The following is a 26,308-nucleotide window of genomic DNA, read 5'->3' on the forward strand; positions in this document are numbered from 1 at the left end:
TTTTTATGTTGTTTTCATTCATTCTGTTGAATCTATAGTCTTCTCAAGTTGCCACATTCGTTCTCCAGTTCTTCTGATCTTCTCTTTCATTTCTGATCTCCGTTTCTTCAGCTCACTTGTTCATTCCACTCCTCTCATTTGTGCCCTTCTTTCGTTCATTCATTTTACGTTTTGTGACGCTTTTTTCTCTCTTGGATCGATATTGTGTTTAACATCACCTTTTAGCTGCATGCAGCCTCTAGCTAACAAGTCCCGCACAGGTGAACTTTGACCCGTACGATCGATGCTTACTAGGGCCCTCGTGGGAGTGCTGCTGTGATATGGGGGATGCTGATGGGGCTACAGACCACTGCAGTTTCACTTCCACGACTGTTATATGAGGACAACTAACAAACTAACAGAAACAGGAATGACACCCTCTGAAAAAAAACATTTCTTATAGCCGCTTCAGATTACACAATTTTTGTCTGTTACAATAGTCAGTGTGTCAAATTATGTGATTTTGACCATGACCTGACAAGAATTTCGATGTCAGACTGTTCGTTGGTTCCCAACAAGTACAGCTTTACATCTTTTAGAAGGTGTGATGTCACAGAGAAAGGCGGAACTTTTAAGTAATTTACATAAACATAAGCGTAAACAGTGTCTACCGGTGAGATATGTTTTGTGCTGGCGGTCACATCATCAAAATAAATTATGTAGTAGTTTAATGCTCAACGTACAATCAGCTATATTTAGTTTTCATCACTTTGTCAGGGTATCATTGTTTTCTTTTCGTTTTGCCATGTTTGAAAGCTATACACGGAAGAGCATCAGTTATCAGTGAACAACGAAGAAAAACGTTAAACATGCTAGTATTTCTATGGGGACGAAATGAACGAATCTTGCATCCCTATGACCCACATCGTTTACGAATAACTGACACCCTATCAGGCAAAAACAAAAGTTAAACACAACATTAACTGAACAGTCAAGGTCAAAAAAACATTTATTTTTTGTAAGAAAATAATAAATTACTATGTTGCCACAACTAGATTTTACATCACAAAATTCATTTTAAACATTTATTTAAATGTCTTCCAAACAAACGTTTTAAAATAAAAAAATCTGTTAAGTAACGTACCCTAAACTTTGAAATTGTAGTGTGCATACAACTACTGTACTGTATGTATAATGACAAAAATGCAACCCAGTCTAAAACTGTTTCTTTGTGGTTTACTGTTTTCTACATAAAATCATAATGTAAAGACAACAAAAAACAAATATAACTTTGATATCTTTGATATTGACCGAATAACCTCGTATTAAAGACTGAAATTATAGTGAAATAAATGGTTGAAATCAATCTTTAATGCTTGTCATCTCAAAATTAGATTTTGAGACTTTAGCCTGGATTTTAGAATGACGGGCACAAAATATTTTGTGTTAATATAAGAAAAGTGTTTTGCATTAAGTTTAAATTTACTTATTTATTTTACTTATCTATTCATACTTATGTTCAGCATCCATAGCTATATTCATGGCCAGAACTGGTTAATCTACACCTATTAATTGTTTTAAAAATCTTCTTTGGGTATGTACTGTAACTCCGTAAATACCCTGAGTCTTCATCTCTTTGTTTTTACATTTACATTTAGCAGTGTTGGGTAAGTTACTCTCAAAAAGTAATTAATTACTAGTTACTAATTACATATTCAATAGTGTAATTAGATTACTGTACAAATTACTCTCTCCAAAAAGTATTTAGTTACTTATTACTAATTACTTTCTATATCCTACATCAATCTTGATTAGTTACGTGATTGAAGGATAGACATGAAACGGCTTATTTAATTCATTCAAATAAATAATATTAAACTACATTAAGTAGTATTATTAACTGACCAAAGTATTACAAATGTGAGAATTACACATTAAAGCACAGATTTTAAAGCTAGACTTTGAATTTTTATGTCAATTCCACTATTGCACACACATATTACACAAAGTATTTAGTTTAATTACATCAGAAGTAACTGTAATTAAATTACAGAAATAATAAGAGTAATCCCTTACTTTACTTTTTCAAGGGAACGTAATTAAATTACAGTAACTAATTACTTAGTAACTAGTTACACCCAACACTGTCATTTAGCAGACGCTTTTATCCAAAGCGACTTACAGAGAGTTCAGGGAGCAATAAGCGATATGTCATACATTCTCAGAAGTTTACACATCTATATTTAAAGCATCAGCTAGAAGAAATTATGTTTGCATTTGCACATCGCCACATAATATAACCAATAAAATATAAATGCACTTGTCAAACACTGCACTCATCTGCATCAACATCAAAACACATCTTGATATTAAAGCTTTCTCATAGTCTCGGCTAACATTTTTAAATGTCATCGCCATAGACTTTAATAAACTCTGAGACTATTTCCCATTCATAAAAGTATGTAATTACATTTCAGTGTTCATACATTTCTCTGTTTATTTGCCATTTGGTTCTAAATTGAACACAAATGACAGCTGGCATATAAAGTCTATGTATGTGTGTGTTTCTAAACTAATAAAATAGTGCATTAAAGTAGTCAGCAACTAAAGTGATTGTACTTCAAATGCCCGCTTCCATTTGCGGCCTCTTGGGTTTGACCCCGCCCACACAGCACCTGTTGACTGACCGCTATGTCAGCCATTAAGCAGCCAGAGGACCAACAGGCCGCGCAATAACTGTGGTTACATGTCTTACAATAGAAACCGTGTATGTGGGCCACACACTTGACAACCTTCAATCCTGGTAAAGCCAATTGGGAAACCAACGTCAGCGTCCATTATAGCTCTCACTGAACACAATAAAGTACAGTCTGCCATATTGGCGCTTTACTGTCTGACCTCTTTTTTTCCCTTGAAATGAAGTTTGTGTTTTTTTTAACACCAAATGAGAAGTTATGAGTGGTTTTTAGCCAGGTCTACTAAATTTAATGGTGGGGTTTTTTTTGGAACAGTAATTGTTTGACGGTAGAGGGCTCTCATAGCGGGGAGCTGATGGTAGCTAATAGTGCCCTATCCTTAGTAGGTTTAATAACCCATCAAAACTCTCATTTACAAACTCCCGCAACGGCACTCGGATACTGTATGCAATCAGGCGGCGACAATTACTCGTAAGATTTGAGCATGTGTATGCTTCTGTGCAAAAGAGAGATTTGTCCTTAAAACATCTAAAGCATGCAGCAAACATTATTGTGCCCTTAAACTTCCAATGTGCTCTAAAAAACCATAAAACCCAGGCCTGGTATAAGGCTGGCTCGACTGGGGGGACAATTAGATATTCTGGATAATCAAAGTTTATGGCATGCATCATTTTAAAAATTTTCTGTAATAGAATTTACAGACCATTATTTAATAGATAATACAAATAAGTATTTACTAGGTATTTAATAATAATAATTATTATTAAATAATAATCATTTTTAATTATTTTAATTGTCAGCTGGGTAATTTTGGAGGGGCCCAAGAAAAATCTGGAGGTGCAATGCCCCCCCAGCCCCCCCAGACACAGCCCTGATAAAACCCCAAATCTAATGAGACTTGGGTGAAAGCAAATTATACTAAAACGTACAAATGAGATTCAGATAAATTAGCCACCTTATTTATGAATTGCCATGACTTTGGGTTAGAACACCATGGCAGGTTTTTAAACCTTCTCAAATTTAGCATTTAAAAGGGGTAGTTTACCCAAAAATAAAAAATTCATCATTTACTCTCCCTCTTGTCATTACAAACCTGTATAATCTTCTTCTTTTTTTGCAGTACACAAAAGAAGATATTTTAAAGAATGTTGGTAACCAACCACAGTGGTACCCATTGACTTGCATTGGTTTTGTGTCCATACAATATAAGTGAATCAGCACCGCCATTGTTCGGTTACCAACATTCTTCAATTCTTCAAGAAAGTAAGAAAATTATGACAGAATTTTCATTTTTGGGTGAACTGTCCTTTTAAGTCATGACAAAATGATACTTTTGACAAGAAATGCACACATAAACATCATAACAACAGCAGAATATTCTAGGTTTTCTTTGAGCCCTGACTTTCAGAGTTGGGTTGTGTCATTTAAAGAATGCTGTTGGATGCTAATGGGTATTGATCATAATAAGGTTGCAAATGTTGACTGTACCATTTAGCGTGTGAGTATTATGTACTTCATTAATAAAGAAGATTGATAACACTTGCAAGAAAATTCTGCTCATTTAGCAGCTTTATGAGGCTTGGGCGACAAATCCTCCCATCATTCTCTGTGGCAGGACAAGAATGATAAAATACATACATAAAAGCATCAATTACACCTAATGCACATCATTTGATCTTCATTTTGTTGCATTAGCACTAAAAATCCCCCTGTCTTTGTCAGTGAGTAAAAAACAGATAAAACTGTTCAGCCTGTCCAGTTTTTTTCCTGGCTTAAAAAATACCTGAATGCTCATGACATGTTAATTATGCATTTCAAATTCATAAATGGGAACTTCCCAGGAGGCCTTTAGGCAACATAAATCTTAATTCAAATAATTTAACTGTCCACTAAAGGTATATAGTTCATCAGAGATATAAAAGAAACATTTTTTTGATTATGTAGTAAGACAAGTGTTAAAATGTAGCTGTCGTTTTCCATTGTGGAAAGGTTTATGAGCGGCATAAAGCCCTATTTTAAATAATTTAGGACTTTTACAAACTATGTATCACTGTAGAGGTATCATATCATAGTATCATAGTAAACTAATAAATGGTAATAGTATGGAACTTTACATAGTATATATCATGTCACTACGGTTAATGACTACCATAGTCATATAGTAATTGCATGCACTACATGATATCAAAAAAATATTTTTAAAACTGTGTAACAATTGCATATTGCGATACAAAAAATTTTAAGCTATACTGTAGAGCGATATGTATGACAATTGTTTTACAATACGATAATAGAGTGATATTAAAAGCCCAAATTCATTAGACGTCTTAAACAGCATTCTACTACATGCACAGAGAAACAAGTAACAAGTAAAGTTTTACTCGTGTTAATGTTTACTTTGTTTTCCAATAGAGGACGTGTTACATTATTTAAGCATACTGCATTAAGATTATTAATTTAAAAATGTCTTAATATTAAATGAAGTAATGCAGTACATAAATTATTAATAGTATATGAACGCAACGCTACGTGCATTTTAGAATGTCCCAGTGCCTCACATTGCATTTGCAGGTTATAAAATTGATTGTAGTATACATGAGGGATTATGTTTTTCTATATATTCTGTATAGTATTATGTTTTATACCATGGTCTTTTTGAATACTCGATTCTGATTGGCTGGAAGGTGTGCATTAAAACCCTTTAACGCACAGGTAGCTCCAGTAAGTTTGATTACATTTAAAATTAACTGACAAAATAACCGTCATATTCACCTGTTTGATCTAAAATGAGACTGTGAACATCAATAAAAGCTTTAATTTGGCAAATAACCATGGTATAAGCGGGATAATCCACAGGTAGCCATGCGTTAAAGGATTTGAATGCACTTCGCAGAGGCAACCACCCTCCGCCACGTCGTGCATTAAAACCCTTTAACGCACGGCTAGCTGTGGATTATCCCTTACATAAAAGATGAAGTGCTATGCACAGGCTATTTAAAAGTTTATGGCTCTATGACACATGCAACATTCAATACATAGCCTTTGTCAATACATAGCGTAGCCTTATATACACATATTCAAAGAAAGAATGAGTTCTTTATTTACCCTTGCTATAGAGGCAGGGTGGAGTTATAAAGTTTTACTGACCGTACTGAGGATCTAATGGCGTTGCAGGGTTTTGTCACAAGCTTTTTTTAAACTGATTGATACTTCTGATTGGTTAAACATTTGCCAAACCCACAGACAGATGTCAGGGGTCACTATTAGTAATGATAATCCAATTAGGGCTGTCAAATGATTAATCGCATCCAGAATAAAAGTTTTTGTTTACATAATGTATACTGCATATCAATTTTGAATTTATAAACACATACATGTATACATATTTAGGAAACATTTGCATGTATTTAATTATATTTAAATTATTTATAAATGTTTATTAATTTGAATATTTGATATTTTTCTTAAAAATCTGCATGCATATGTTTTTGTAAATACAAAATTAATATATACAGTGCACAGATATATATTGTGTAAACAAACTTTTATTCTGGATGTGATTAATCGTTTGGCAGCCATAAATCTGATAAATGATAATGCATACAATGTTTTTTTCTTAATTGCTTTCCTGATGTTCATTTTGTTAAATAGTTTATTCTTCAGTGACAGACCTATTAAATCTGTATTAATTTACATGCGGTTAAAGTTGAATTAAACATGAAATGTTGTCAGTTCTTTAATAACAAATCTAACAATGAATGGTTAATGTTTTTTAAATAAATCAGTCATTTAAATTCATATTTTATTTTTTAAATTGTTTTATACATTGTTATATTGTGATACAATCAGTACATTTAGTATTTGTTGAATTCACGATCTTACATATTAGGCTATATGCCATGGATAGAATACAAACTGGAGTTTAGACCGTTTCTCTCTCTACATGTCCCACAATGCTTTGCTATGTTGTTTCAATTGACCATGTTTGATCTACTTACACATGCTTGGTGTGCAGACTAAGAAAAACAAAGAAAGCTTTCTTGTGATTTTGTGTTCTATGGCCTAAGTGTCTGACCATGTCAACATTCTATTTTGAGCATAATCCCCCTATCAGAGCCGGCCTTCCCTACAAGCGAACTCAGCGGCTGCTTAGGGCCTCGCCACCACTAGGGGGCCCCCAAGAGCATATGCAATTACAGCTTTATTGTGATATATTCACAACACACACCCATTTTCTCACGTAGGGCCAGACCAACAATTTTTTCTGTGGTGAGTGTCAAAATTTGTGAAATTACTGAAACGCAACATTGCAATATAAAAATAAGTGAGGTGACCAATCAAATGAAAGGAGGCGGGAGTTACTGGTTACAAAGCCTAGCAGTGACCAATCATATCAGAGAAGACGGATACTGTCACGTCTTTTGCTGTTCAGCAAGACGCTTCAGTTTTAAAGTTGAAAGAGTTCTTTGCAACACACGACATACTGTAACATCCGACAGTATTCATTGATGCAAACGAAAAAATGCTGATTCAGATGAAAAATATGTAATTTACGTGATTTGTTAATTCTGCGTTTTATTTGGGATAAGGTTAAGAATAATTGTGTGCATATTGTAAATTAATTTAATGGTTATCAATACTCTAAATAAAAAAATTAAAAAAGATTAAATCATCAAGGGCTGTGTGGATTTAAAAGGGTGTTTTATAGGTTGTGGTTAAAATAAAAATGATTTTTAAAATAAAATCTTTGAAAATAGTTAAATGCATTGAACAACAAATCCCACAAGCTTTGTATGGTCTGTGCTTGAAATTTAAAGGGACAGTTCACCTAAAATTGGAATTATCAAATGTTTTGACAATCACAATACACCTGTAATGCAAGGTTTATGCGTTTTTGTTTATATGACATTCCTACATCCCAAACACAGCTAAAACTAATAGAATTCTGTGTGTTAGGCTTAGAGTGTGCGTGCAAATAATCAAACATTGACAATAGTCGATTGTATTGGGGGCACAGGGGGACCCCAATAAAATTCTGCTTAGGGCCCCGTAAAGGGTTGGGACGGCCCTGCCCCCTATGATACACAGCAAACAAGGAACTCTAGAGCGAGTGACTTTACCAAAGGGAATGACTTGGTTTGAAGATGTTTTTAAGGAGACAGAAGGAATCGATTTCAAAAGAACAACTCTGTTTTCTGACCAAATATCTTAGGGGTTGGGTTGACAGCTGACAAAAGCTCAAATGATTGTCCGTTCTGACGTACAACACACATAACCATTTCACACCATGAAGTATGAAATGTACAAACAGTAACAAGCTTTCTGGGTCACCGTTTGGGTCACAAGATGTTTTCTAACAGGTCCTTCCCTTGTTACCAGCTTCGCCTTGTGCAAATATGCATATAAAAAAACCTTTTGAAATTAAAACCCGTCAATTTGTTTTTGCTTTTGTTAGTATGAAGAAACTCGCCATGGCAATTTTCAAAAACAGGTTCACAATGACATTTATTGACTATTAAACATCATTTGTCTGATTGGACAGTTAAAATCTTCAAAAAACTGTACTGTATGGTTATAAAAAGGAACAAGTTGAAAGACACTGATTCAAATGGATTGGACAGAGACAAATACGAAGAAAAACAAAAGGGAAAGAGAGAGGGAGGTGATAAGGATGGAGTGTGAAAAATCGAGCGAAGCTGATAATTAAAAATGGCACCCTAATCCAACATGGCTGCCATCCAAAGCCCTGGGCAAGCAGGTGCCACCCGGGTGAGAGAAAGAGGAGAGATTCTAAAAAAAAGACTTAAGGCTGAGCAATATAGCTACAATACTTCCTATGTTTATACATGAATGTTGTCCGAAATGGCTTTTTCTCCAAGAGCTTGTTTTATTTCTGTGATCAATGGACAGTTTAAACTGACTCATTAAAAGTAATTGAACTTGCCAACCCTACAGCGTTTTTTCTAGCGAGTTAAAATCGAACCTTAATGGCCAATTGAAAGGTCCCTGCAATCATTCCAATTGCAATTATCGCAAAATTCATGATGTTCCAAAATAATAAATCGCGAACACGGATGACATATGACCCAACCCTAACAGAGACCATTACAAGCTCTTACCCTCAAAACTGGTAAAGTTTACAGTTTGACAGTGCTGCCATCTAACATGCGCATATGTTAACACTGACATGGAAACCAAGAATCAAAGTAAAAGCCCTCGTATATCAATTCAACCTGGTTAAGTTCTTGACCATATTAAAAGCGTGTTCTTATTTCAGGAGGATATTGAGGTCGCACTCTCTTTGCACTTAATGCACAGGGGACTCGCTGCTGTTGTACACCACCATTGTGATCTGATATGAAATTTGTGAGACCTGTGGGAAGCTCTTAAAGCAGAGCTTTAGTGTGTGTGTTTGCTTTGTGTGTAGGTGGACCACTGATGGGCGGAGGGTCAATAAGGGAACGGAAATCAAAGTGTCACATGGATAAAATAGCGGCACTGAAAAAGAGAGAGGGAGAGATGTAATGAAAGCAGTAATAAAGAGATGCTTGTTTAAAATGAAAAAGTAACAGGAAACCTCAGTTGAAAACATGAGGAATAACATGTGAAATTGTGAAAAAAAGACACCACTAGTCACACATTCCGACACCCTTGAAGCACATCCAGTTCTTATTTTTCTAAGAAAAATGTTCATTTGTTTAAACATATACACTGTAAAAAAACGTTATTTTTTATAATTTTTTACAGATTTTCCACGTAAAATTTCAACAAAACTGAATTATTTTTGGGTTTGTTTTTACAGATTTTATGTATTTTTGAAATACAGTAAAAACATAAAATTATAGAAAAGGACAGCACATTTACAAGAAAAACCCAGAAACCATGTAATTTTACAGGGAAAAATTAAAAAGTTATTTTATAGTTTATGTCAGGTGCCCCATATTTTTTTTTTTTACAATTTATTTTTGAATTATGGTCAAGAACTGTAAAATGACTAAAAAACACCACAAATTTACAAAAAAAAACAGGGATTAATCCATTTGACAGAAAATTTTCGTTGTTTTCACGGATTATTATTATACCACTGCACCACAGCCCCAATGTCCAACCTATTCATTGTATTTGACAATGACTATGCTACAGTATGTATCTACACCTTAAAAACACTAAAAAAAATAATGAATTTACATGGAACAAATACAAAACGGGTAAAGTTCATATCTCATTTCTCATATCGACATTGTTTCAGTTTTCAAATTTTTACACAAAATGTGTTAATCTTTAAATATTTTATCTATTTATAATCTTTATTAATGTGAAATGTTTATTTAACTCCAAACCAAACTTTGGTCCCGAACTTGAGTGACAGCTTAAATAGCGTTTTTATTTTTTAGCATTTGCATTTTCTGGGATTTCTGTGTCAGCATTAATATGATCATTCTGGAGGTTTTCATAATCCTTGTCCTGGTTACACTTCATAAACACACACTGTGTGGGTATTGATTGAAATAAAAAATGTGTGAGCGGATCCTCACTCATGAATATTTATGCAGGTTAAATCTTATTCACTCTGCCTGCAAAACATTGCAATAGAAGTGAGACAAATATAATTATATAATATAAATATTATATAAAAATTACAAAAACGTCACTCAGTTTATAGCGTAAATATACAAGTGTAATTAAAAGTTGGTTCTCTGCCAAAGAATAGAGATTCTGTCATCATTATGTCATCATATATTTTTCAAAACATGTGCGACACACGTTAATTTGTGGAATACAAAAAAATGCTTTTCCATGCACATAAAACTAGGGACCAAACGTTTAATGGATGCAAATGCAATAATAAAGTGTTAGAAAAAGTTGTCCATATGACATGCATGTGTTAATTTTAAAGGAAATGTCCAATAACTGTATGCAATATCTTGTAATATTGCACACATTTTGACAGTCATGCATTTCAATCTATTTTAGTAAACAAAATATTTCAGTTAACAAAAATGTCAAATCATAAGAAAACCATCATACATCAAACATGTATAAACAGTTTAAGAGTTTGAAAATAAAAATAAAAAAGAATGAAATAAATGTGCACATCCAAAACCTAAGTAGGGCTCAGGTGCAGAACAAGGAAACAATAAATAAATAAATAAATGTCTGCTGAAAGTAGAGCTTCAAAGAATCGTTTGTTTTTTATTATTTTATTGTAGTCCATAGGTACTGAATCTAATTTAAGTAAGTTCTACGAAAGAAAAGGTCATAATGGTTTGGAACGCCATAAATGACGATTTTCATTTAAAAATGATTCATTTCTTTATTACGCAAGTATCCTGCGCTACATTTACTATATCTCAATACAACAAAAACAGAGCAGTTGACTATGAATATAACAGCTGCCTTTTATTGAACCTTTTGGTTATCAATATAGATGCACACCTGACACACACGCAAAATAAATATCTCCAAGGTAAAACGGTAGGTGGAAATTTCGCTAATTAGTTTTCCTGTTCCTCCTTCACAAAAACAGAAGAACTATGAGTGGGTATCCACTTCATTTGTTTATTTATTCATGTAGTTGGTCCATTATCTCACACAATGCAGAGATTTTCCCTTATAAACCATCGAGCAGCCAGACAGATGAACGTTTAATTGCTGTATACTTCAAAAGACAAAGAACTCTCCGTCACACTTTCACTCGGGCTATAAAGCACAACGATGCTGGGACTGGCGCTAGAATAGATGGACTACAAAATTGGACTCTCTATACACTCAGCATCATATACTGTATACTGTATATCCCATATAAAACACATCAAATAAGTGTGACACGTCTGTAAAAAATATTTTCTCGTCCTCCCAACTTAAATAGGCTACATTTTAACACCATGAGTTCACAGTTAAGACGACATGTAAAGTAGAAACTGCTGCCTGCTGGCGACAGCCAAATGAAATCTTCTAAACCTCATGGGTGATACGGCCTGTGTTCTATTACATCACTTCCTCTAAGTGATTAGGTTAATGTGGATATATAAAATCAATTAGTCAAGACAAAGAGAGGTGTGCTGTATTAATAGGTGTTAATAATTACACAGCGGTAAATGCAAGCCTGGCACGATAAGTTATGCTAACTGCTCCAGATCATCTTACAAGCCCCCCCAAGGTAGACGGACCTCTTAAAGAGCTTAACGAAATGCGATCTTTTTACATCTGCCACAACACACACACACACATAAAAACATAATTAACCTCTCTCTATCATGCCACTCAACACATTCGCAAATACCATCAGAACAATCCACTGCAAGATGGCAGTGTACACACTTCCCACAAATCACTGTTGACACACAAATCGCTGTCTGATCCCAAGTAAACACAAGTGTGTGTTGTTGTGTATGCGCACATGCAAGTGTGCGTTGCAGATGAAAGCCACTGGGGATAAAATCCCTCTAGAAAGAAATGTCCTTCATGAACAAAACATACCGGAGGATTATTAATCCAAGGTACACAATTAGAAAAACACTTGATTGCTTTCTCCAAATTTTTCATTTAAGAAATAGCAACAAACAAAGTGTTTTAGGGTGTTGCTATCTACTGTATGTTTATTGATATTAGAGTGTTCTATGCGTTTCCCTATATTGGCCCAAAACAAAAGTTTGTATAGGGGTAGTTGACAAATATACATATAGTCTCGGGTTCGGTAGCCAGGTGCGCACGGTGCGTGGGCTGTGTATTGGCAAGTGCCTCCCGATACGATACATATCACGATAGATGCTCACGATACAATATATTGCTATGTGTTTCGATACGATACACATTTGCGATATATATTGCAATACTTTAAATAGAAAATGTAAAATGTAGAGCTAGAAATACTATGCTATGAAATAGAAATAGAAATACATGCTATGCACCACCGGGGGTTTTCTGTAAGGATAAGTGTAAAAACATCCCTTACCTCTGCAGAGTGGCCATGATGTATGGACCTTTAGATCAGAGGTTTGGGTTCTCAAACTGTGGATTGCGCCCCTCAGGAGGGTAGCACAGGGGAATAAGGTGGCTCACGCAAGTCACTTGGATGTTGTGGTGCATTACAGTTAAAACACTGAACTTGGGCAATATAAAACCTCTGGTTCATCCGTGCTGTAAATGTGCTGGTGTCCCATCCGTGAAAGCACAATAAATGTCATTGTTACTTTTCTTAATAAACTTTTTGTCTAATGCACTGCAGTAGCCAAGTGACTTGTGTCATGACTTGCGAAGCCTACAAACAGCATTATTTTATATAACTTCATTACTCCACGACTTATTTTGAAAACCAGAGCACACCCACACATCAGCTCTGAGAGCTCCAAGCGTTCTTATATTTTTCACCATGCTCGCTTCCACTTACTTTTGGCCGTATGTATATTACATGGTTTAAAAAATATATATCGATAGTAGACATGTGCCGATATTCGGTAATGCTATTAATTGCGGTAATGGATTAGCACGATGTTGTTATCGCGGGCACTTTCAAATACCGCGAAAATATATAGATTTTTTAGAACATGTATTTGTTTATTTTTCATCAACCGGATAAAAGTACACTGTGTGTATGCTGCGTAGGAATGCGCACTCTGATCTAAACGATCCCGTTCCCCATGTGGATATGCCTACGTGTGTGTGCGCGCGCTGCTGAGCAAAAGACGCGTGCGCACTCTGATGTAAACAGTACCACACGGAGAGGAAGCATGGCAGAAGGAGGAACGCTGCCGACGATTTATCCCCCTTCTAAAAGGCTGAAGTCTGAGGTTTGGAAATATTTTGAGTTAAAAGTAAGCAGAGTAATGAAATTTGACAGTGTGGCAGAATAATTATTTGTAATTATACGTTGATGGAACGCAATAAAGTCATACAGTGTCTCAAAGTGCGAGTGAATTTGCTGTTTATAAATGTTTAGCTTGCTATAATAGTTAACACACTGGCTTGGCTTGTTATTCAAACAATAATAATAATAATAACATGAATTGTAGTACTAGCGTTGTACAGACATAAGTATATTTAAAAGCAGTTAAAAAAAGTTGTTCTTTTGCAGTTTGCACTTTATTCTGTTTGAATAAACTCACTTTATACATCATTACCGTGTGTTGTTTTATTTATATTTATTTGTATTTAAATGTTTGAGGTTCTCTTTATTATTTAAAATAAAGTTGTTATCAAGAGGAAAACACTGAAGTTGGTTTATATTTTCAACCTGCATTTCTCATAGAATTGAATACTGCGATAATACCGTTTACCGCCATGAAACCTTAATCAATTAATCGCAGCATGGAAATTTGATACCGGCACAAGCCTAATCGATAGTAGCGGTATCACAAAACGGTATCATATTTTTGCACAGCCCTATGCGCACCCGGGTTCGCTTGACAGCTTTCACATTAGCGATTTTTCATGCGAACCGCGCCCCGTTCCAAACTAAACTTCAAGTGTGAAAGCGACCTAAAACATCACTGCACTGAGAGAAAGTAGTCCGACAGTGGTAAATTTAGGAATTATTATACACAGCCTAATGAGGCAAAATATCTAATTGCAATTTTTTTGACAGACATTGCGATTTGATTTGCGATTTTGATTTTTCTAAGTCAAGCTTCAGAATATTGTTGTGTGGAGCACAGTATGGGTATAGTTACCCTGCTGAAAAAAAAAACATTACATTAGAAATTCCAATTGTTTCCATTAAAACCATTACAAAATTCCTTTTTGTAGTGTGTTTTGGGCATTATTCAAATAGGACTTACTGTTGTTCAATTGGTTCCCAGCTTCCAGATTACATATCACACCAATAGAATCGAAATACCAGTGTACACTATTATAGTTTCCATTAAAACAAATACTGTACAACTCCCATTGTAACTCTTAAGGGTACAATGCGGGATGTTTTGTATGATCTATTAACAGAAATGCAATATAACATAAAAAACTGTGTCTTTACATGTGTATAAAAACCTTACGTAATGAAAAGTTATGTTTTTATTACCTTAGAATAAACCAGTTGTATCTACATAGGGAGCGGGCCTATCTACATGGAATTTGTTATGTTGCGCAGCCATGTTTTGTACAGTAAGCTCTAACGGACAAACAGCTCTACAGAGCGCGTTTCGTATATGTTGGTCTTCTTCGTGTGTTTTTTTAGACGCAGCTTGCGTCATCACTGAGTTGAAGACGCACAAAGTAGTAAGTCGTAGTACAGAGAGGAGGAGGAGTAGTAGTCTAGCTGAAGCAATTGATTTTTCTGTCTTAGAAGTTTTGATAAAATGGAGGACCATGCGTATTGTGCCAAAGAGCCGACAGAGCGTGAATCTCCGTCATCAAAGAAGCGCAAACGTGATGCTGCCAGACGAATTAGAGACAAACGGCGGCAGAAATCCAGGATAAACATCGGTGTATCTATTACCAGATGGAAGGAACTGTTGAAAGACAAATGTTTTCAAGGCGACGCCGAAGTTGCCTGTTTTCTGCTAGACTGGTAAGATAATTCAACATTTTCAATATTTCCACTTTTTCAATGTTTACCAAACAACTGTTTTGTTGAAACGGTAATGTTAGCATTTTATACAAATGGCCATATAACCTCCGAATAATAATGTTTTTCCGTCCCTGCGGTACGTACTCCGGTTGTTCCTGACTTTACAAAGGGGGAGACAAACGTCTACTAACTTACACCTAACTGCCTATGTCGCTGTCAGATCAAACGCTTTGAACAGCGTTGCTATTTACGATTAGCTAACTTTAGTTACTTCACTACTCTCAGCGTGTACTAGATAGCACGCAAGAAATATATCTAATTATAGAATTGTAACAGTAACTTTCGCAATAGAATATATGTTAAATGATTAATTACGTTAATATATTGCCTTACCTTTGTAAAGAAACATCGCTGCTTGTATCACTGCTATCCGCTGTCTCAGTAGACGACATCTTTTTTTACTGTTGCGGCCACCGTCGTATTTTGAAAGGGAGGGGTGAGCAAATGACTCAGAGATTCGTTGCAAAACTCGTTGCAAAACTGCGCCTTTAAATCCATAACATTTTCTATTGTGTTATTGAATTATTAAAATAGTTCATAGGTTACATAGGCTGAGTTATTCATTTTTAAGTATGTGGGATTTTTTAAAACATTTAGAAAATGTGCTGAATGTTTAATTTCATCCAAGTGAAATTAGCAAAACAGTTCAATAGAATTTACATTTGTTTGAAACGCGGAGCCAGGCGTGAGTTGACACAGGGTGCGCGCGTGCGTCAAGCGTCGTCCGTATTGCCAGATGCCCCTGTGGAGACTTGCGGAGTGGAGTCGGACTCAAGTACTATAAACGTCATTACGAAACAGGCTGTGTGTGCGCGTCAAGTTTAAACGGCTCGTCCGCGAGATGCGCAACGTGGGGCAGAGACACGCGAGTATGACACAATTCTTCTGAATTGGACGGTTATTTTAGTATTTATTTGCCTAATATGATCGGTCTGACTCTGCAGATGCCATAATAACACACACACTCTCTCTCCTGCTTTCTGTTTGTTTGTTTTTTTAATGACGGACATTTACGCAGTTGGTTAGGGCAGTGCTGATTAGGCATAACGTTAACGGAGGTGTGCTCACTCAGTTGGTTAGCAAGAATGCCACTCAAAGCGGGCTTGGAACAGACGCGTTTCATATTTTTCACATCGCAGCCTCTTGCGATTAGCAAATCGCAATGTCTTACATCTCGCTTGCGATTCGATTAATCGCTCAGCCCTAAAATAGATACCGCTTAAAGCGATGGATTAGACCTATGAGCTCTAAATGGCAGGCGGACTCTTAATATCATGGGCGCAGTGAGTGACATGCGGATGGTGTGGCCTGTAATTAGAGCGTGCGCCGTGTGTTTGGCTAAAGATGAGTAATTACTCATCACTTGAAGTGGCTTGCCTCTGATAAAGCACTCATTCTCTATGGCTTATCAAGAGGTCAAAAGAAAATGGTGTGCATGAGGGGGGCTGCAAAGAGAGGGTGGAGAAAGATAAAATGGGATTGACAGCCAGCTAGTCCTGCTAAATGCTAATGCACCTGGTGACATTTAGCAGTGTCATTAAATGCCCTCCCCACCAACCGCCACCCTATCACATGCACACATTTATTTAGCCTTTATTTAGCCAGGAAAATCCCATTGAGACCAGGGAGACCTGGAAGAACATGCACACACACAGACGCATTAAGATTATGTCCTTAGTCGTGTTAGGAAAGCTACTTATATAAGTTAGTTCAACTACTGTCAAGCAACTCTTTTGAAAAGGTTGTTGGCTACTTCATGTTAGCAGATTGCTAACGGGTTGCTAACGGGTATCCTTATAAATACACAGCAAGAGTTTGTCTGTACAATTTAGTTTTACCCAAATTCCGTTTGCAGACATTGTGCCACTCGGCGGCCATGTTTCAACCACCTACGGTCATACTTGAAGGAGGGAAGACAAATATTTCTGAAATCGCTAAAACTCACAATTAAATAGCATATGTCTGACCAACCATTAAACCTGATATTAAATGTACCATAAAGCCGCGTGTCCACCGAAGCGTTTACGCCTGCGGCCGGCATGTTTTTTCAATTATTTTCAACGGTAACGCTGCGCTTTTAAAAAAGCCATCAGTTGACGTTTTTTTCCGCTCAGCGCTGGTGCTATTCGTTTTTCCCACGATCAGCGCCGGCGTTCGACTGGGCGCCCAGAGTTGAAAAATGCTCAACTTTAGGCAGAACGTTGCGCCTGCAGCAGGCGTTTTCAACCGAGCTCCTGCCGTTTTCAGCCCAAAGGTGGACACAGCCCATAACTTTGTACTAAAAACGGATTTTTCGATGTCGCTTCAGCAACTGCGTATGACAACAGGTTGGCAAGCAGCGCAAGTTGCTAAATGTCACTAGATGATGTCACATGCTAATAAACATATTAGCTTCAGGTCTGCTTCACTTCTCTACTCTCTGAGCTGTCACATATAGTAGTTTTTAGGGATGTAACGATTCACTCAGCTCATGATGCGATGCGATTCACGATTCTGATCTCACAATGAGATTTATTCACGGTTTATTTTTACAAAATGAGTTGAAACAAATTAGAAATGAACAACTTCCCTTGCATTATTTCTTAAATGCTTCACGTTTCTTTGTATAATTTTAATTTTTAATAGAAAAAGTATCTTTAATATAAACAAACTAATACTGTCTGTGCTTTTCTTGGATTTTTTTGCATTTAAGAAATACCAGCATGTCCACGTTTAAGTTTGCAGTGAACATGGCAGCCCCTGCTGTTCAAAAAATGTATTGCGATTCAGTTCACACTTCAACCGATTTGAATCGTCACACATTATAATCGATTTTCAACCGGCTCACGGTGAATCGTTACGTAGTTTTTAAACATAATACAGTCAAATGCACAATAAACATGTTCTTAATTACTTATTTTTCTGTTTCTGTTTGCAGACAACAAAAAAGTAATAGTAATTGAGTGAACTTGACTACTTAAAACTATACAACAGCAGTCACTTAACTGCTAAAATCTGTCTGTGTTCATGTTTATATATCAATACAAAATATGTATACAGATGTGAAGCTAAGGTTGTTTTTTTAAGTCGTTAAAATTTGTCGCTTTTTGGAAAATATGTCGCTAAAGGGGTCTGAAAAGTTGCTAAATCTAATGTCAAAGTCACTAAGTTGGCAACACTGTTGGCAAGCACCTCACAAGATTCTGTGTAGAGCCCCACCGGAAAGAATCATCAGTCTTTACCGATTGATGATTGGCTCTATTGGCGGGATATCATTCACTAGGAGTGGCCATTTTGAGCGTGGCAATCCCCCTGCATTCACAGTAATGTTAGTGGGACATCTTGTTAATATCTATTATCTCTGGTTTTACTAGCTGAACTACTGTTAGACTGAAAAACTATTAGTTAAAAAAGTTTGTAGCATCACCGCAATATCAGATTTTCACCACATGATTATTGTGGCCTGAAGAGTCCGTGATATTATAATTGCAATATCCATTTTTTTTCAATAATGCTATCAAATTCATCTTTAATTTGTTCCATTTATCTTTTTCAGTCACCAAATCACACTCAAAATATGAATGTAGTGAGGAAGAGAGAGAGAGTCTGTATTCATTGTTGGCCTGAGACAAAACTTTAAATGTGTGCTGAATATTTGAATACTATATGTGTAGTATTAACAATATATCAATAAACATGATTTTTAATAGCACAGTTATTATCAAAACCTGTATATTGTGACATCCCTAGTTACAGTACTTCCCAACATTGGTCCTTAATTGTTAAAGGGGCAAGTCAAAGTAGATTCACACAAACACCCATTCTTTAAAGAGTGATCCAAGTACAGATTAACGCCTGACTAATGTCTACCTGAGTTTAACAAGTGATCACTTGCTTTCTTCCCTATTTGCGCAGAGCATCTGCCATTTGAAGGTTTTTTTCTGTTTGCCTTAATAACAATGCCTCAGTAACAAGGCCTCACTTTAAAGTCGACTTTGATGTTTCAAGACTAGCAATTGTAGAAGGACTGAAAGCTTTAAAGACGTTGTGAGAAGAGCAGATTACAAGGTTGAGGGCTTCTGCTTTTCTTCACTGAGCTGATGGAACTCCCTTGCAATGGGGTTCAGGTAGGACTGTGTGTTGAAATAACGTAGAAACTGTGAATTTCAGAATGGTTTCAGGGAACTTGGGCCAACCGTTAAGAACAGAGGAATTCTGCAATGGCTGTACTGTACATGGTCATTCCTGTTATGCAGTACATCTTAATTTCTGTATTAAAACCATTACAAATGAATTTGATTGCATTAAAATAAAAATATTTTTGATACATATACTGCCGTTGTTCGGTTACGAACATTCTTCAAAATATCTTCTGTTGTGTTCTGCAGAAGGAAGAAAGTCATACACGTTTGAAATGACACGAGGGTGACTAAATGATGACATCATTTTCATTTCTGGGTGAACTATCCCTTTAAATATTCTACTCCGTATGTTAGGACAATAACGCTAGCAGGCATAAAAAATAACTGCATAGAAAGAGTGACCCTATTATCAATAGCGTGTTTTTGGCCCTGCCAGATTTGCTTTGCAGATTGTAATTCAGTAGAGAAATTTCAGTACAGAATCAGCAGAGAAAGTTACTTGCATAATAAAAGATGAAATAGCATTTCACACCTGAGAGAGACATCAGACGTCCTGTTTTTGATCATGTGTGACTGACTTGCGGCTTAATTGTGTTATTTTTACCTCACCGGTGCCGGAGGAAGCACCTGGTCGCTAATGTCACTCTTAATGGACTTTAATTAGTGAGGTATAGGGTAAGAAACAGAGAAAGAGAGACGTATTAGAGGTTGAATACAAAGATTGTGTTTATCGTCTGTCCAGCACTGGCTAATTGCTACTTTGCACGTTTACGCTGTCTTGCAGAAAGCAGGCAAATTGGTGTGTGTAGGTACTTTTTTGGAGCATCAAAGTCTCCCTTATTCCTTATAATGAGGCAAAAAGTAATCTCTGTGACCTTCATTTGCATTTTCCTGCGCAAATATTGAGGAAAATCTAAAGATTTCTGTGGAATGGATGAACACATAGTAAATTCCATTAAAAAGAAATAGTTTTACCACACTGTAAAAATGTAAATTTACATAGCAAAACCACAGTCAGAAGTATTCCGTCAAATATTTTTTTAGTTTCCTGTAAAATGACACGTTTCCCATCTTTCTAGTAAATCTGCAGTCTTTTTCTATCATTTGAAATTTTCGACTATGTTTAATTTATTTTTATTTTTGGGGGCACCAGAACTGGGGCACATATACCGTAAAAACAACAGTTTTTTCCCATAAAACTATGTTTTCTAGTAAATTTGCAGTCTTCTTCTGTAATTTCAAAATTACTGTTTTTTGGACATTATACATACAATTCTGTATAAAATAACAGTAAAATTACGTTTTTTTTTACAGTGCATGATTACAAGCCTGTGTGACTCCCCCCTTCCCCCTGTTGATAAATAAAGGGAGACTTTTTAAACAACTTTACGAGCATTTTTTCTTCAGTTGTTAAAAAAAGTTTTAAAAAATTGAACCTCTTAAAGGACCCTAATTCTTTAAATCTTATCTTAACCATTAAATCTCGCTGGTGGGTAAATATATTAAAAAAGCAGATTTTCCAGTGAGGTTTGGTTACAAAAGATGAAACAAATTATGTTTGACATGATGTTTATGATTGTCAATAAGAGCAATAATAAGCATTTTTTTCAGCTGAGATTGCCAAACTGTATTTGTTAAAGGTGCTATGTGTAATATTTACAAACCCGATTCCAAAAAAGTTGGGACACTGTACAAATTGTGAATAAAAAAGGAATGCAATAATTTACTAATCTCATAAACTTATATTTTATTCACAATAGAATATAGATAACATATCAAATGTTGAAAGTGAGACATTTTGAAATGTCATGCCAAATATTGGCTCATTTTGGATTTCATGAGAGCTACACATTCCAAAAAAGTTGGGACAGGTAGCAATAAGAGGCCGGAAAAGTTAAATGTACATATAAGGAACAGCTGGAGGACCAATTTGCAACTTATTAGGTCAATTGGCAACATGATTGGGTATAAAAAGAGCCTCTCAGAGTGGCAGTGTCTCTCAGAAGTCAAGATGGGCAGAGGATCACCAATTCCCCCAATGCTGCGGCGAAAAATAGTGGAGCAATATCAGAAAGGAGTTTCTCAGAGAAAAATTGCAAAGAGTTTGAAGTTATCATCATCTACAGTGCATAATATCATCCAAAGATTCAGAGAATCTGGAACAATCTCTGTGCGTAAGGGTCAAGGCCGGAAAACCATACTGGATGCCCGTGATCTTCGGGCCCTTAGACGGCACTGCATCACATACAGGAATGCTACTGTAATAGAAATCACAACATGGGCTCAGGAATACTTCCAGAAAACATTGTCGGTGAACACAATCCACCGTGCCATTCGCCGTTGCCGGCTAAAACTCTATAGGTCAAAAAAGAAGCCATATCTAAACATGATCCAGAAGCGCAGGCGTTTTCTCTGGGCCAAGGCTCATTTAAAATGGACTGTGGCAAAGTGGAAAACTGTTCTGTGGTCAGACGAATCAAAATTTGAAGTTCTTTTTGGAAAACTGGGACGCCATGTCATCCGGACTAAAGAGGACAAGGACAACCCAAGTTGTTATCAGAGCTCAGTTCAGAAGCATGCATCTCTGATGGTATGGGGTTGCATGAGTGCGTGTGGCATGGGCAGCTTACACATCTGGAAAGGCACCATCAATGCTGAAAGGTATATCCAAGTTCTAGAACAACATATGCTCCCATCCAGACGTCGTCTCTTTCAGGGAAGACCTTGCATTTTCCAACATGACAATGCCAGACCACATACTGCATCAATTACAACATCATGGCTGCGTAGAAGAAGGATCCGGGTACTGAAATGGCCAGCCTGCAGTCCAGATCTTTCACCCATAGAAAACATTTGGCGCATCATAAAGAGGAAGATGCGACAAAGAAGACCTAAGACAGTCGAGCAACTAGAAGCCTGTATTAGACAAGAATGGGACAACATTCCTATTCCTAAACTTGAGCAACTTGTCTCCTCAGTCCCCAGACGTTTGCAGACTGTTATAAAAAGAAGAGGGGATGCCACACAGTGGTAAACATGGCCTTGTCCCAACTTTTTTGAGATGTGTTGATGCCATGAAATTTAAAATCAACTTATTTTTCCCTTAAAATGATACATTCTCTCAGTTTAAACATTTGATATGTCATCTATGTTGTATTCTGAATAAAATATTGAAATTTGAAACTTCCACATCATTGCATTCTGTTTTTATTCACAATTTGTACAGTGTCCCAACTTTTTTGGAATCGGGTTTGTAGAAGGATGTACAGAAATAGAATACAATGTACAAAAATATACAAAATGTTTTGAGAGGTATATGAAGACCTTACATAATGAGGCGTTATGTTTTTTATTAGCTAAGAATGAGCTATTTCTATTTACATAAACGCAGGTCCCCTTACATTGAAGTCGCCATGTTTCTACAGAGCACATTTCCTCACTATGTTGCGTTTCTTACTGTGTTGCTCACCGTACTGCTTCGAAAAGGAGGAGTGGGCAGTGGACTGAACTGTTAGTTGCGATTCGCAACCTCACCGCTAGATGCCCCTAAAATTGACACATTGCTCTTTTAAGTGTGAATGACATTATCACATACTCAGAAATTACATAATTGTCAGCTGGCTGACCCGTGTTTGAGTTCGATCTGGGTCGTGTTCCAATTTCATACTTCCTCTCTGCCTCCTTATTAGGGCTGTCGCGATAAACCGACGATAAATATCACGTGATTTATGCACAGCTTTTGAGTGAAGTACGGTAAAATGCTGCTGCATCCGAAAGCCAGAGGGCGCTCTCGTGCGGAAACTCCAAATACGCACTGCAGAAGAAGACCATAATGGTCTAGAATCTAGGAAATGCCTATGGACATCTTTTTATCACCGTTACTCAAGCCTCCTCAGGTATTTTTATGATAATAAAGTATATTTATCATGATCATGTTTGACGGGTGTTGCTTTTTCAAATGCACATTATAAGCGAGTCAAACTCGCACTGCTTTTAGATCGAGCAGCATTTCCTACTGATCCCAGAGCCGTGCTTCACGGACAAGCTACGCATTAAAAAGAAAATAGACACAGCCAGCTTGATTTCAATGGGATTTAGTGGTATCGCAATAAATTATCGTGTAGCCCTACTCCTTATTCTGGGCCTGAAAACCCAGAAACCAATTTATATAGAATTATCATCTGAACAGAGAAATCAGACCTGACAGCTCAAATTATACAGTAGATAATTGTTCATTTTTCAGTGATCAAGTTTATCATTACAAATCGAGGTAAGGTGAGTAGACAGCGTTTACGTTTTTATACTATCTTAATAACTGATTGTTGTTAACTTTTAACCACAAATAAACTAATAGTCACATATGGGCGTATGTAAAACTTTTCAAATGATGGTTCTTTAAATTCCGTGGAATTACGCAAAGCTTCCTATTGAGTTCTCTGTGGGCTCGCAACTATAATCCTTCCATGCTCAGTGTTCTGCATCCTTTTGTGTCCGTTCTCTTCTGGTCTGTTCCTGAACATCTCTCTCCATAAAAGCCAGTCTTGCAGACACTGAGTGATGGCCAGCATCTATTCCCCTGTCTGGTGCTGACTGCCCCTGTAATTGACGAGGGAGGTACGTGTCCTGCAGAGGACATACACCTGCCCTACAGACAACAGATTTACAAACCATTTAACAGCCATTCTGTTACTCTTCAATGGTCAATCTGGCCTCAGGAGGTGACTTGATCTACACATGCAACAGTAGACGTATGTCAATGGTAGATTAAGGCCTACAGTTATTGATCCGATTCTCACGTTTGTGTGCGCTTGACAGTACCACGTTTTGTCTTGTCATGTTGTCATGCATGGCACACTGCAAAATCCCATTTAAACCTGCAAAGTTTTATGAAGACTCTAACTGTATAATTGCATTACCCCTGACTTTTAAAGCAACTGTGGTCCCATAGATTCAATTAACACTAAATGTACTAAATAATGTCTGACTACCTGTGTTTAAATTTGTAGCTTTTCACTGTTAATAAAACAGAAATTTGCTGTCTGAAGCACCAAAATCGAATTTATCCGTAGCCTTAAGCACTAGTACAGACTGCTCTGATTCTATCAATGTGTCCACACACAGGTATTAGTTCCAGAGACATGATTCTCCAGTAATAACACACATTAATGTTACTCCCACAAACATGTTCAAAATGTAAATTATTAAATCATTGCATGTCTTATAAAAAGTACAACCCCAAACTTTGCAGAGACATGTCTACCACCAGACAGAAAAAGCAATGTTAAACTGTTTAAAAGGCAACCTTGTGAAATGTTCCCATGGCCCCATAATATGATTTTTTTTATGGTCTTCTCACTCTTTTCGGTCTCTCTATCTCTCACTGTCAGTTAGGGGAGGATGGTTTAAGCTGATAACACTATGGGTCACTTGCAGTGTTATAGCCATCATCGATCTTGGCTCGGCGTCTCGCCAGCCACTGCTGATATGTGTGTGTGTGGTCTGTGTTTTGTCTGGAAACTGTGAATGTGTTGCACGTACAGCAGCGTTTTAAAACAAAACAGGCAAGAGAAATAATCGACCATACCTAAAAAAAATTAAGAAATGCTACAAAATATGAGCGTAAGCCACTCATTTTTAAGCCCTGTAGTCAGTGCTGGACTCGGAAGAAAAATCGGCCCTGGCTTTTTTGGCCCACATTGGCCCTCCACCATTTCTGTCAACGGGGGGGGGGGGGGTTGCGGGGGGGCTGCATGGTTAAGTCTGTCGACCGGGGGGGTGGCATGCATACGTGTCTTCTGCATTCGCATTGCGTGCATTCGCATTTATAATACGTCCGTCTGAGAGGCCCAAGCATCCGTTCCGGCCCCATACGTTAGTGGCCCACCGGGAAAACTCCCGGAATGCCAGATGGCCAGTCCGCCCCTCCCTGTAGTGATGCTGTTCAGTGATACAAAAGTATAAGGTTTCACAGCTCTCATAAGATCGGTTCATCATATTCACAGCTGGTCAGCACCGGGGTGTATACCAGGGCCTGAATGAGTCCAAGTGGTGGAAATGGATAGACTAACTGCAAAATAACACATGTAGTTGGATAACTGAATTTGTCCACCAGACATCACTGATGTACAGTGCATTGTTGAAGAGGTCTAGTTGTCAAAAGACAATAGTCTCGCGTAGCCAAACTTCATACAGGTCTAGGAACTTTGGCCGCGTTCTTTGGCTGGAGATCCTGTAAAATTCAACCAATCAGATGACAAATTCGAACGTGCTGAAGTGTTTCCAGAAAAGTGTGCCTTATGCATCAGACGTTTAGCCAACGGTCTGTGGGCGTGACATCTGAGGCTGAGCCTATAAGACAATAACTCAACCCATCACTTTGACATGAACATAATAAATGTGTGTGCATGCCTCTGAATTTAAAAGCAACGTGACCTCCATCCTTATTTAAAAGGAGCCATTCTTTTGCTGTTTTTGAGGCTTTGATTATGTTTTTTGGGTGTTTAACAATGGATGTTCATGTTTCTAATTTCAAAAAACGCTTTATATTTCATATATTTCAAGTCTATTGTTCACCTCTTCTCACAAAACGACTGGATTTCTTCCGGTCTATATAAAGTCCCTCCTTCCGAAACGCTCTGATTGGTAAAGCTGACCAGGCCTGTCGTGATTGGTTCCCCGCTCAGAGTGTGTGGGTGTGAAGATGTCCCACCCATACCATATCAGCGAGCTTCCGCTTCTCAAGCTGTTGTGATTGGTCGGTGCCCCTCTCAGTGCACGTGTATTCATAAACTTTGGCTTTTAGCAATAAACAGTAACAATCGCGTCAACTTCACTGTATCAGTTAAAAATATGCGCATCGATCGAAGTGTAACGTAGGTCTGCTAGTGTATGTGCAAGCGCCAATCATTGTTTGAGATTGCAAATTTTTTTCCTACTATGGCGAAGGA

This window comes from Triplophysa rosa, linkage group LG24, assembly GCF_024868665.1.
Source record: "Triplophysa rosa linkage group LG24, Trosa_1v2, whole genome shotgun sequence".
Taxonomy (NCBI): Eukaryota; Metazoa; Chordata; class Actinopteri; order Cypriniformes; family Nemacheilidae; genus Triplophysa; species Triplophysa rosa.